A 6,942-nucleotide genomic window follows, 5' to 3' on the forward strand; every position below is an offset into this window, starting at 1 on the left:
GGATCGCGGGGGTTTGATGGTTCGTCCCGACCTGGGCCCATTAATCATTCGGCCTTTTGGTCCAATGGGCCAGAGAATAATTGTTAGCCAGTTGTATGATTAATCAGGCCACCCAAACTCAAGCCCCAAGGTAATTGCTTTTTGTTTAGTACCGCACAGAAAGTTATGAAGATCGGCACGGGAAAGACAAGTAGTAGTATATAATTGGAGGGTAGGACGACTTTGAAACATACTTACCTGGACGGGGTCTATGAGTGATCAATAAGGCTCATGGCCTAGGTTAACGGTTCACATTGCACGTGGTGAGTGTGTTGATCTACCATCTTCCCTCTATGGGAGAGTGGATGCCGTAATTTATGATATAGGGGGTGTGCGTTCGCGCGGCCCCTATCAAATTTTGAATTCAATTTTTATTTAGTTTTTCGTGTTCTGCTCTTGTTTCATTTTCCTTGGTGCAAACCTTGTTTTGAATTTGAAGTTTTTGTTTTTCTTATAATGCTAATTTTCATGCTTTGGTAAACTTGCAAAAACTATTTCATCACGGATTTGCAAGAATGCTAATTAAATTGATGCAGAATACCAGCGTGCATTGATGCTGCAGCCACGCATCGATGGCCACCGGTTATGTCTGTCAGGATACCGTATGCTGACCAGTTCACTGGCAACATGTCGACACAGTGTCGGAGTAAATGACCACGGGTAGCCTAGCCGGCACCCCTGGCCCTTCTGAAAAAATTACGAGCCGATCCGGCCCTCAAGAATCCAAGATGCGGGGCCGCCTTCCCCTTGCCGGCTGTCCCCATGGCTGACTATCGGAAGGCGGCCCGACTTCAGCCCTCACGAAGAAAGCCGCGGGAGGGCCGGCTCCGAGAAGCCAGCCGCGAGAAGGCCGACTCCAAGAAGCCGGCTCCCACAAAGCGGTCAAAATCGTACCCTCGAAGTCTGCATCCACATAACGACGATGAGACGGGGTGTGGCTACAGTAAAGCCTGCCACCCCCGAATCTCGGAGCACACCTGGCACAGCGCGCCGTACGGGTGGCCATGACCCATCCGGCGCGGCACTGTTGCCACGTTGACCCTGATGTCATCCACGACGGGCTGCCAACGTGGCCCATGGGCGGTGGGCCCCTTCGGGCAGAGAGACACCCGAAGGCGGCTAGGCCTCCCCCAGTCGGCCCAAGATAGAGCCGGCTCCCCACAGCCGGCTTGCCACCTCCCTCGAAGGAGACGCCCCATTAAGGAGACAAGACGCGGTGAGGCTACAGCGATCACCCGCCGGACGGCGGCACTGTAGCCACGCCCACCTCGGCGAAGCCCTCGTCACCAGGATTGAGCAACAGTAACCAGCCGCCGACAAGGCCCTGGACAGTGGGGCCTGCCTGTCGACCAAGGAGTCGGCAGCCTGCGGGACCCACCAGCCGGCGGGCCCCAGCAGTCGGCGCAGAAGCCGGAGAGTGTAGACACAGACGGCTGGGCCCCACGCCTAGCCGGATTACCATTGTACCCCCGGGGGTAGGCCTATATAAACCCCCCGGGACACCCATGCAAAGGGTTGATCCCTGCTAGTCTTAGACACCACATAGGGAGGAGAAGAGAGCGAGCCGTGCCCTTCTTCCTCCTCTCGCCGAACAGCTCAAGGAGCATCGTGTAGCTACTTGTTCATCTAGTGATCATGCGGAGACCCCGCAGAGCAGCAGTAGGGGTGTTATCTCCACGGAGAGCCCCGAAGCTGGGTAAGATTCGCCGGTGTGCATGTCTTCGCCTCATCCCGTTTCCAGGCACCGGCGACGTCTTACTGGCTCCCACAATGATAAGCCACCTGTTGGCATATGTCGCACCTACCACCCGACATTTGGCGCCCACCATGGGGCCAGGTGCACCGTCGTCCGGAGACCTGTTCTGGACGGGAACCCTCTTCCTCCCCCGCGAGCGTAGCCAGCCCGGCATGCCCGATGGCGCTTGCCACGACGCGCTGCAAGGCGTCACCAACGTCTGTGCGGCGAGCGGCCTCGCCGATCTCCTTGACAAGACCCTCATCTCCGACGAGCTCGCCTCCGCCGCGGGCACCGACCACCTCGTCAACCTTCTCGGCCAGCTCCACGTCTCCGGCGAGCCTGCTGTGGACTTGGAGTCAGTTGGCTCCACCGACCCGATGCCTGTCGACTCCGACACGGCCTCACTCGACACTTTCCCCACCGACATCGCGATCTACAACGACCCGCTTCCCCGGGCCAATGGCTGCGACGCTGTCACCACCGAGGTGATGGTCATCGGCCACAGCGGCGCTTCTGACGAGAGCGCCCATGACGCCCCGCACGCGGCGGTCCACGACTTGTCCATCCCCCTTCCGGCCGATGCCGACGCTGAAGCACTGGAGGCTCGCCGCCTCACCCTCCTCGCAGAGGGCCAGAAGTTGGTTTCCATGAGACACCTCGCTGAAGCCCACCGACGCGAGGCCGACCGCGCCGCCTTTGGCACGCCGCCCCCAGGCGGGCCCAGCCGGGCCGGCGTTGTCAGACAGCGCGGCGCTGTCGTCGCCGATACGCTAGGAGTCGACCGCCCAATCTACGCCACTCCACTCGAGAACCTGCGTGCCGCCGAGGCGGCCGTAGACGAGCTAGATGGACTGGGGGCCGAAGAACTCCCCACATGACCCGACGCATCCAGCAGCTAATCGATGCAGCTGCGCAGCGACACGAAGCCGACGCCCGCGCGGAAAGCCCTCCCCCACGCCGAGATCATGGCGCGATGTCCCGGACGCCGACTATGGGAAAAACCCGCGCGCGGCGCGAGAAAGAGCCGGCTGCCAGCCGAAGCCGAACCCGAGTCTCCATCGAGCGAGACGCAGAAGGCCACCCCCGGGCCGTGGAGTGGCGGGGCAACCCGCCTCCGCCTCGGCCCCGTGGAGAGAGATATCCCACCCCACCGCCTGTTGCGCATCCGACTCTCAGCGGCCGGCTAGGTCGCCGGGAAGGAGTCGGCAAGAACGACGCCCGCCATCGGATCGACCGCCTGGCGCGATCCCTAGCGCTGGAAGAAGAAGATGATGTCGTCCCGCCTTGCTTCGGCCCCCGCATCCGCGACGAGCCTTTCCCCAAAGGGTTCTCGCTCCCAAGAGACACGCCCAAGTACAACGGCTCCGTGAAGCCGGAAGATTGGTTGATCGACTACTCCACGGCGGTTAGCATAGCCAACGGCAATAGGCGCGTTGCCGTGAAGTACGTGCCCCTCATGCTGCAAGGCACGGCACGGACCTGGCTCAACAGCCTCAAGCCATACAGCATCAACAGCTGGCTAGACTTCACAGAAGCTTTCGTCCGCAACTTCACCAGCACCTACAAGCGGGCTCCCAAGCCCAGACAGCTCTCCTTGTGCGTACAAGGCCCCACCGAGTCCACTCGCGACTACCTCACGCGTTGGGCCGAGCTCCGCAACTCTTGCGAAGGGGTGCACGAGGTGCAAGCCATAGAATACTTCACTGCCAGGTGCCGAGAAGGCACCCTCCTCAAGCACAAGCTCCTCTGCGACGAGCCGACAACCCTCGACGAGCTTCTGGTCATAGCGGACAAGTACGCCACCACCGACTCCTCAATGAAGACCGAACTCCGGGTAGATGCGTCCGGGAAGGTACTCAACCCGGCGCCCAAGACGCCGGCTGGGGACTCCAGCCGACGCCCACACCAGAACGACCACAAGCGCAAGGGCCCCGTGCCACCCTCCACCAGTCGGCAGGTGGCCACAGTCGAAGACGAGCAGCCCGAAGGGCGGCCCGCACCCAAGAAGCAAAGGGGCGGCAAGCCGGCTTGGCAGCCGGCCTTCTCCTACGAGCAGACTCTCGACGCCCCATGCAAGTTCCATAGCGGCGCGAAGCCGTCCAACCACATGACCCGGAAATGCCACTGGCTCACCCGAATCTCCAAAGGCGAAGGGCTCGCGCCGCCTCCGCCTGCCGGTCCGCCGCCTCCGGCTCCGCAGCCACTGACCGCTCGGCCCGCAGTCGGAGCCGTGCACGATGAGTTCCCCGACGAGCATGCTGCCTATGTCATCTTTACAAGCCAGCCCGAAGACCGGCGCAGCAAACGCCGAGAGCACCAAGAAGTCAGCATTGTCGCTGCCAACCCTGCCGAGCACATGCACTGGTCAGAAAAACCTATCAGCTGGAGCCGGGCCGACCACCCGGAGGTGATGCCGTCTCCCGGCTCTTATGCGTTGGTTTTGGATGCCACCCTTGCAACGGATAGATGCGCCGCCCGTTTCTCCCGCGTGCTGATAGACGGCGGGAGCAGCATCAACATCCTGTACCGTGACACCCTGGAGAAGCTGAATGTCAAGACAAAGCAACTCATGCCTACTCGGACTGTGTTCCATGGCATCGTACCCGGCCTATCCTGTGCCCCCATTGGCAAGATCAAGATTGATGTACTTTTTGGGGACAAGGAGCATTTCCGCCGGGAAGCGATCTAGTTTGATGTGGTGGACCTGGAGAGCCCCTACCATGCATTGCTTGGCCGACCTGCCTTGGCCAGGTTCATGGCAGTTCCCCACTATGCATACCTCAAGATGAAGATGCCGAGCACCAAGGGCATCATCACAATAGCCGGCGATTACAAGAAGTCGTCCGAGTGCGCAGCAGCCAGCAGCCGGCTGGCCGAGTCCCTTGTGATTGCCGAAGAAAAGAAGATGTTGGACCGAGTCGTGGCCATGGCCGGCAAACAGTCGGCCTTGTCCCCCGATCCCAAGGAGCATGATGCTCAAGGATCTTTCCAGCCAGCCAAGGAGACGAAGAAGATACCTCTTGACCCCGAGCACCCAGAGAGGTTTGCCGTCATCGGGGCAAACCTAAACAGCAAATAGGAAGGCGAGCTCGCCGATTTCCTCCGCGAGAATCGGGACATCTTTGCATGGTCCCCCAAGGACATGCCGGGTGTTCCGAAGGAATTCGCCGAGCACAAACTACACGTCCAAGAAGACGCAAAACCAGTCAAACAACCCCTCCGCCGACTGTCGGAGGAGAAGAGAAGGATTGTAGGAGAGGAGATAGCCCGGCTTCTGGCAGCCGGCTTCATTATGGAAGTTTTGTTTCCAGAGTGGCTCGCCAACCCGGTCCTCGTGCTAAAGAAGAACAACAAGTGGCGCATGTGCATAGACTACACGAGCCTCAACAAGGCCTACCCCAAAGATCCCTTTGCCCTGCCAAGGATTGACCAAGTGATAGACTCCACGGCCGGATGCGAGCTGTTGAGTTTCTTGGATGCTTACTCAGGATACCACCAGATAAAGTTAGATCCGGCAGACCGCCTGAAGACTGCCTTCATCACGCCATTCGGAGCCTTCTGCTACCTGACTATGACATTCGGCTTGAGAAATGCCGGTGCCACTTTCCAGCGTTGCATGCAGAAGTGCCTCCTCAAGCAGCTCGGCAGAAATGCCCACGTCTACGTAGACGACATTGTGGTGAAGACGGAGAAGCGCGGCACCTTGCTGGAAGACCTCAAGGAAACATTTGAGAACCTACGCCGGTTCCAAATCTAGCTCAACCCCGAGAAATGCATGTTCGGAGTGCCAGCCGGCCAGCTCCTAGGCTTCCTGGTCTCCGAACGCGGCATTGAATGCAACCCAGTAAAGATCATGGCCATTGAGAGAATGGCGATTCCCACCAAACTTCGAGACGTCCAGAAGTTTACCGGATGCTTGGCCTCCCTGAACCGCTTCATCAGCCGGCTCGGAGAGAAAGCTCTTCCCCTCTACCGCCTCATGAAGAAGACCAACCACTTCGAGTGGAATGACCAAGCCGACCAAGCTTTTCACGAGCTGAAGAAGATGCTGGCCACGCCGCCTGTCCTAGCGGCGCTGACTGAGAAAGGGCCCATGCTCCTCTACATTGCCGCAACCAGCCAGGTGGTCAGCACCGTCATCATAGTCCAACGCCCAGAAGAGGGCCGAGCCTAGCCAGTCCAGAGGTCGGTGTACTATTTGAGCGAGGTGTTGTCTACCTCGAAGTAGAACTACCCGCACTACCAGAAGATGTGCTACGGCGTGTACTTCGCCGCCAAGAAGCTGAAGCCCTACTTCCAAGAGCATCCCATCACGGTCGTATGCACCGCCCCGCTGGCCGAGATCATAGGCAGCCGGGATGCATCCGGCCGGGTGGCGAAATGGGCCATCGAGCTGGCCCCCTACACGATCTTCTACCAGCCTCGCACCGCCATCAAGTCCCAAGCATTGGCCGACTTCCTCGTCGACTAGGCCGAGACCCAGTACCTACCGCCAGCTCCCGACTCCAATCATTGGCGCATGCACTTCGATGGGTCCAAGATGCACACCGGCTTGGGAGCCGGCGTCATCCTCACCTCTCCCAAAGGCGACAAGCTCAGATACACGCTTCAAATTCACTTTGCCGCCTCCAACAACGTGGCCGAGTATGAGACGCTCATACACGGGCTCCAGCTTGCCAAAGAACTCGGCATTCGCCGGATCCTATGTTATGGCGACTCGGACTTGGTGGTCCAGCAATCATCCGGCAACTGGGATGCCAAGGACGCAAATATGGCAAGCTACCGCTTCCTCATTCAGCAGATCAGTGGGTATTTTGAAGGATGCGAGTTCCTTCACGTACCGCGAGCCGACAACGAGCCAGCTGATGCCCTGGCCCGAATAGGCTCCACTCGGCAAGCAATTCCAACCGGTGTCTCTCTACAATGCCTCCTCAAGCCGTCTATCAAGCCGTCTCCAGAGTCCGATTCCATCTTCGTGCCGCCTGACCCTGACGCGGCCGGCTCGAAGAACCAAGCAGGTGACCCGGGGACTTCGATAGTCGGCCAAGGGACATCAGCAGGCGGCTCGGGGACTTCCGTAGTTACGCCCGACCCGGGGACTGCCACACCCGGCTTGGGGACTGCGGTAGTCGGCCCGGAGACTACACCAACAGAACAGGCGGCGG

The 6,942-nt window shown here is 59.6% G+C and overlaps 1 non-coding gene across 1 annotated transcript; it reads left to right on the forward strand.

Moving 5' to 3' along the window:
- The first annotated feature begins 229 nt into the window (after window positions 1-229).
- Window positions 230-391, forward strand: LOC125526216. Its single transcript, XR_007291628.1, has one exon. It is a non-coding gene; the product is annotated as a U1 spliceosomal RNA (small nuclear RNA).
- The last annotated feature ends 6,551 nt before the right edge of the window (window positions 392-6,942 follow it).

Source organism: Triticum urartu, chromosome 7 (genome assembly GCF_003073215.2).
Source record: "Triticum urartu cultivar G1812 chromosome 7, Tu2.1, whole genome shotgun sequence".
In the NCBI taxonomy this organism is placed as follows: Eukaryota; Viridiplantae; Streptophyta; class Magnoliopsida; order Poales; family Poaceae; genus Triticum; species Triticum urartu.